A 6,836-nucleotide genomic window follows, 5' to 3' on the forward strand; every position below is an offset into this window, starting at 1 on the left:
AGTTGAATAAGACTCAAAACCCGACAAAGATAGAATATAAAAAGAGAATGAAAGTCATTTCCTATGCCTCAGTCATAGGTTCTATACAGCATGTCATTGTGTACCAGACCTGTTGTTGTGTGCCTTGCCATGAGTTTGGCAAGGAAGTACAATAGCTTGGGAGGGGACAAGGGGGTTTTAGTCACATTACCTAAGGGCCTGTCAAGTTAAACATCAGCTCGGGAGCTCATCTGCAGCGTTCTTCCAACAAGCAAACTTGTGTATTGCAGATGCACTCCTTAGCGAGCTAAACACGAAAACAGACAAGCCATTCCAGTTCAACGGTGTCATGCATCAATTATAAGGTGGTGCGGTATCAAGTTCAACACCTCATTTTCCCGAGGATCTGAACTGAGCTCTAACAAGACGGTGCATACGAAAATCAGTAATATTGCTTTAATTACCAGCTCGGTTTACAGTAACTATATAAAGGAACTCACTGGAAAGATGGGACACGAGGTGATGTCAATTCAGAGGGAAGCCTTTCAACGGAAGTAGACAGATACGAGTGGGATGTCAACGTCATTGTCATCGTCATCCTCACAGGCTACCACAACATCCAGATGGCGCCGATACGATGGCACCTCCATCTTGGCCACCTCCCTAGCAACGTCGACCACCTTCCTGTCCAACCGCTCCTTGTGCCTGGGGAACATGGAGTTGTACAGCAGCGACGTGCCGTACGATATGCTGTATGCGTTCAACCCCTTCTCCTTGAGCCATTCCAGGAGCTCCTGTAACGTGATGTTGCCTGTTACGGTCCACCGGTCCCAGACCGTCCACGACAAGTCCTTGTGCTTGATGGTCTTGGGTGGGACCGGCTCGGCAATGGAGAAGAGGGGGATTGCCAGGTTTGCAAACGTGTTGCGGTAGTCTTCAACCTTGTGCCCGCCGGCAAGGACTTTGTAAAGCTCTAGACAGACGAGGCCAGTGGCCATTGCGGTTGCTGTGGCAATGGCAGGGATAATCCTGCCGGCTATGAATTTAGCCTTTAGTTTGTCCACTTCAAGAATGCTGTAATTCCTCGCCCTCATGTTTGCAAAACCAGCTATCACGTCCATATGGAAATTGGTGTCATCATCCTGCACATACAGAAAAGCATATCAGTAATTCTCAAACTTGTATGCAAAATTGCAAATCTGGATTACATTTGTGTTCATTCTAGAGGGTAGATATTTAGCATAAGTTCCATCGTATACAAGTGCAGGCAAACACTACTTCCGACAAAGAATTAGAGATGAATAACACTGACCTTCTCAAACTGTATTGGGTTCATGTGGAACCCCGGTGGCAGTGTTTTGGAGATTTGTTCTAGCTTCGTGATAAGCTCCTCAATGACACCAGCATCATCAACAGATGCAGACGATATACTAGTTGCCTTCTCATCTGTAACTATCTTAACCCCCTGTTTTGGTTGGAATTCAGGAACAATCACCTTGTCAACAGCTTCAGCAGCCACTTTGTTTGGAGTTTTGGCCCAGTCAGGTATGGGTATTCCAAATGTCTCTGCCCTTAGTATCGAAGCAGCTAAAATAAAGTTAAGCTGACTTGGATCTGTCGACGAGAATTCAAGAGGTCGTGGAAACCGCTTTGGTGCAGACCAGAATGGAGCACCAGAGCTAGTCATCGAGTCTTCTGGGAAAGTATACGTCAGCTGCTTCACACGGTTGGAGAAATAATCCTCAAACCTAAGTTACACCATCAATAAAAAACAGTGTAGTGAGTAACATGAAATCTATGAAGCATAGTCAAAAGCAAATATTTTTGTCTGCAATAGTTTTGTACAGTTCAACCATATTAAAACAAAGCAGGTATACAAAGAGTATGGATAAACAGGGTTAAAACTTACTTAAGACGGGCCCAGGTAATACAATCTTGGAATGTCTCACACTTGTCTCCATGAAGGCATTCAATAACACGTTCAAGCTGATCCCTAGCTTGTGCATCACCAGCAGTTCGTGCTGCAGCTACATATGCACTAGGATTTGACAGGAAACCATTTACTTCAGTGGGAGTCTTCTCAAGTAAACCCTCAAATTCAGACCTAGCCCAGGTCAGGCAGTGATCAATATTATGAGGAAATGAATGTACAGTGCACATAGGTGCCTGCTTTTCAGGTGGATCTCTAGACGCCCCATAGTTCTCTGTCAAGTGAGGTATGACCATTTGTGTATTGCATTTAGCACCAAGAGTTCCAGATTCTAGAAGTGGCTTCTGGAAATATACACATCGGGAGTCTATGTACATTCTTGCAGTCACATTGTCAAGGGCATTGACAACAGCATCAAGGTTTCCCAAAAGGCATCATTAAAGACATTTTCGGTCTCAGGGCTTGCCCTGTTCTGAAGGGCCTCGACATGAAGCTTAGGGTTAATCGCCATGGCAGCCGTAGCAGCAACAGTCGACTTGGGCTGCCCAATGTTCCAGTCACGGAAAAGGAACTGGCGACTGAGATTGCTCTTTTCAATAACATCATCATCTGTCACAGTCAGCTTTCCATTCTGGCTGCAAGAAATGCCCATCAGTGCCAGGTTCTTCAGAAATTCACACCCGAGCGCCCCAGAGCCGACCATAAAGATTTTTGCCTGCTCCAGTTTGTTTTGAAGCTTAGATCCAAACACACTGATCTGTGCATCATATCTTGAGTCCTCTGGCTTCAAATCACCAGGCTCCAAAGGCTCAACAGGGAGAGACTCGACAGAATCGAAATAGAAGAACTGTGAAATCAAGACAACTAACATTACATATCTCTTAAACAAATTGGAAGATATATTTATTGAATAAAAGAGACGGCAGATTCTAACCTGATAAAGCGGATGAAATTTCCCCGAGCATGCTTTCACAACCTCCTGACCTACAATACCACCAAACATTGCAGCCATAGGATTCAGAACAGCCCTGGAACCACTTGTGAAATGTCGTAGGAGCTTTTTGTCAATTTCTTCGAGTTTCCCATCACCCAGAGTTTCATTAATGCTAATAGCTAAATCTACCAGCCTTTGCACGTCATCAGTAGAACCAGCGACAGGGAATCGTCTCAATTCATTCCTGAACTTATCCAAAGCTTGGAAAGCCAAATGCAAGAGAGGGGGGCGGTCAAACTTAGAGAAATCACTCATAAGAAATTCTCCTGGTTCTTTCATGGCCTCTTTCAAGGGTTTAAATTTAAGAACCTTTGGTGGCTTGACCTGTGTGACAATCCCACCTCTGACGTATGTGCCAAATGAGGAAGTGTCTTCTTCCAGAAAGAAAGAGTAAGGCCTGGCGTTCTTAACCTTTCTTGGTTTTCCATCATTCAGCTCAGTCATTCCATGAACTTCAGAGAATACAACTAAGTCACCATCCTGGAACTCCAGTCGCTCATCATCGACACAGGAGACTAGCGCTGGGTTGTCATTACTGATCGATGCCACAATTCCTGTATGTGGTTCCTCTCCATCGACATCCAAAACAGTAAACTCAGGGCCAAAATCACAAAAGACACTGCCAAAAAGACCACGGACTTCAGACTTAATGAAAGCAATGGGTGGCTGATGGTTGTGGCAGTAATCATCAAACTCAACTGCCTTTTCCAAGGTGATATCAGTGAAGACTACAGCCTGTAAGGTCATAAGGAAATGATTATTCTGAGAAGAAATAAAAAATAGAATTGTAATAAACAAGAATACCTAATTTGTACTCCCTCCGTCCCAAAATTCTTGTCTTAGATTTGTCTAGATACGGATGTACCTAATACTAAAACGTGACTTGATACATCCGTATTTAGACAAATCTAAGACAAGAATTTTGGGACGGAGGGAGTATAATACTCCTCAAAAGCTAAAACCATGTAAACTGGTATGCAAAGCAAAAACCACACCATCAAAAGCAAGAAAATGGGAACAAAACTCATTGCAGGCCATGCTAGCATCGAGTATATGTCCACAAATTCAAAGCAAACAGATAACATGTCTACAGAAATGCCAAAAAAAATATAGTTGTGTACTTGTTCATATTTTTGGGGGTTTTTCTCTTTGCTTTTTGGTCTTCATATTTTTCTGTTGGGTTCCATATCTAGCTAGACTAACCCAACTTGCCTGGGACAAAAGGCTGCTGTTGTTTACATTTCTGCTGGGGTTCCATATGCTGCTGCTGCTGCTGCTGCTCGTCTTCTCACCAGTTTGCGCGGTTTTGATGGATATATGGCTGTGGTGAAGATATTACTAAGAAAAGTTGATTACATTTCTATGTCACATGCAACATTGTATAGGTTGTAATCATGGTGGGTTTCAGGACAAGGGCATACAGCCTTGGCTGTCTGGGTTGCTATCGCCGAAAATGCAGCTAGGGCAGCACCTTAGGGTTGGAGTCTGATCTCCCTTTTGATATGTGGACTGCATTATAACAGTAGTATCTCTTTTTATGGAGGTCGTATAGGTTAGGAAAAGGTTGAACAAAGTCATGTGGATAAGGCAAGAGACTAACCAACAAGGAAACAGATCAAATCTAATCAAAAGAATCTGGAGACATAACAGTATAACAAAGCTGCCTAGGAGCCTAATCCACCTGCCCTAGTGGCGCCTTGAAACAACACACATAGTGAGGCTCTACATGGAATTATACGATACACATTGGCAAATACAAAACACAGACGAAGCGTGCCATTTCAGACCAAAACCACACAACTAAAGTCACAAGGAAGAAGACACAGAAACCCAAGGGTATATGAATGTGAATTACTTTTAAGCTATTCCAAGTTCCAACTCACATGGACACTGTTGTTACAACTCACATGGACGATAAGTACATGCAGAATACCAACATAAACCTAAATGGAAAGCGCACAGGAGTAGGAAAAAACAGCAAGGAGATCACACATCAATTTTCTGCTCACATACCTGGAACTTTGAAAGGTGTTCCTTGGTCAAATCACCAGTTAGAGTGGAGATGATAACAGCATTGTTAAGATCTTGTAGCTTCAGAACACAAGCTTGAGCACGGTTTTGCCCAACATCCTTCTCTGAGAGGAAAAAGTTGCTGGACAAGTCCCATAGCTCCACATTACCATCATCATGCAAAGTTACAGACTTGACACCCGCAAGCACAAGGTTCTTTGCTGCAATACATGGATATTATAAGTAAATTATTTGTAAGACAAACAATTTTAACATCTAATGACTTAGATACCAGAAAGCCAATTCAAATTTCAGAACGAGAATTTAAACAGTACTCGCCACTGCATGCATCATATCTTCTGGTGAAACGAGACAAAAAAATCTGCTAATGGTTTGCAGACAATACAGAAACACAGCGAGACAAAAAAATCTGTTGATGATTTGCAGACAATCATAAGACAGAATAAGATGAGCACGTCTAGGATTAGGAGTGTTCTAGGACTCAAATAATAAAATCAGTCCCTCCAGATGAGGCATGTCACTTAGTTTGATTGGTCAAACTACAAACGCAACCAGTAGAGGCAGAGCTGACATAAGATGGCTGTACAAGACATCCTGGCGCGTCCACATATCAGCTCACAATAGCAACCGAGGAGCGAGGATTAACACTATTAGTACTCTACTTAAAAACATAAAAAATATATCCAATCGAGATAGAAGTGACAACTCATAGTGCTGCCCACGGTATAAGTTGAGAATTGAAATTATGGAAAGAAATTAAAGAAGGGGGGACTGAGCAGTTGTTACCGATTTCGGCGCCGAGGCCCTGGAGTCCGGAGACGAGGACGTTGGAGGCGAAGAGGCGCTTCATGGTCTCGCGGCCGTATACGGCGAGCTGGCGGCTGTGGAGGTCCTCGTCGATCTCCGTGGGCCTGGCCATGGCGTCGTCGGCGGCAGCAGGGCGGGTTTTCTTCTGCAAGTTCTCGACCTCGCCGGCGACGATCTCCCGCTTCCGAGGAAGCATATAGTGCGCGACGCCGCCGATGAGCCCGGCCGCCGCCGCGAAAAGCAGGCAGTAGTAGTAGGCGGCCGGCGGGAGCTGCCGCGACAGATCCAGCGTGCGAGGAGGGGCCTGCAACTGACCGCGGGCGGCTCGTCGTGAGGCGGGGAGAGCGAGGGGGAGGAGGATCGGGGAGAGGGGGGATTGGGCGGAAGCACGGAGCTCACCTAGGATTCGTGGAGTGCGAGGAGAGCCTCTAGGGTTATACGAGGAAGATGAGAGAATTAGGAGGTCGACTCAACTATACAAACGTTGGCGATGTTCGCCTATCTGCTAATTTTTTTAAATAATACATTTTTTTTATTAATTTGCACAAATATTACGCGTAAAAAAATATTTTCAAAAATAATACACCGTCGGCCCACAGCAGGCCGACTGGTCCTAATCGGCCCACAGCAGGCCGACTGGGTTCTTATCTGCTTGCTGCAGGCCGATTTAGGGATGGCACCCACCGGGTTTGGGTACGGGTGGAGTTACCCCATACCCTTACCTATCCTGTTTAAACTTACCCATCACCCATACCCATACCCGTCAACGGGTATAATTTTTTCCCATACCCATCACCCGGCAGGGTAATTGGGTATCCACGGACAAAAATACCCATATATATTTTTCTGACCAAAACGTGCATATGTACAACTGTTCTTAAATTGGCCTGAATCTTACTGTATTTTGCTGATTATAAATAGTCTGAAACAAGTTAGAATGTCTCTGCATTTTTTACCCCTGGGAGGGTTGATGCTTACAAAATGAACTTGCACAAAAACAGAGACGCTCAGCTACCACCTCACATAAATAGATCTAAAATCTTTTGCCCCTGTCGATTCTGTCTCTGCTATTACAATGCTCAAAAATCACACAAT

At 44.4% G+C, this 6,836-nt stretch overlaps 1 pseudogene; it reads right to left on the reverse strand.

Moving 5' to 3' along the window:
• Positions 1-287: 287 nt before the first annotated feature.
• LOC119295664 lies at positions 288-6,192 on the reverse strand (annotated as a pseudogene).
• Between the last annotated feature and the right edge of the window lie 644 nt (positions 6,193-6,836).

The sequence above is a fragment of the Triticum dicoccoides genome, chromosome 4B (genome assembly GCF_002162155.2).
Source record: "Triticum dicoccoides isolate Atlit2015 ecotype Zavitan chromosome 4B, WEW_v2.0, whole genome shotgun sequence".
NCBI classification, from domain to species: domain Eukaryota; kingdom Viridiplantae; phylum Streptophyta; class Magnoliopsida; order Poales; family Poaceae; genus Triticum; species Triticum dicoccoides.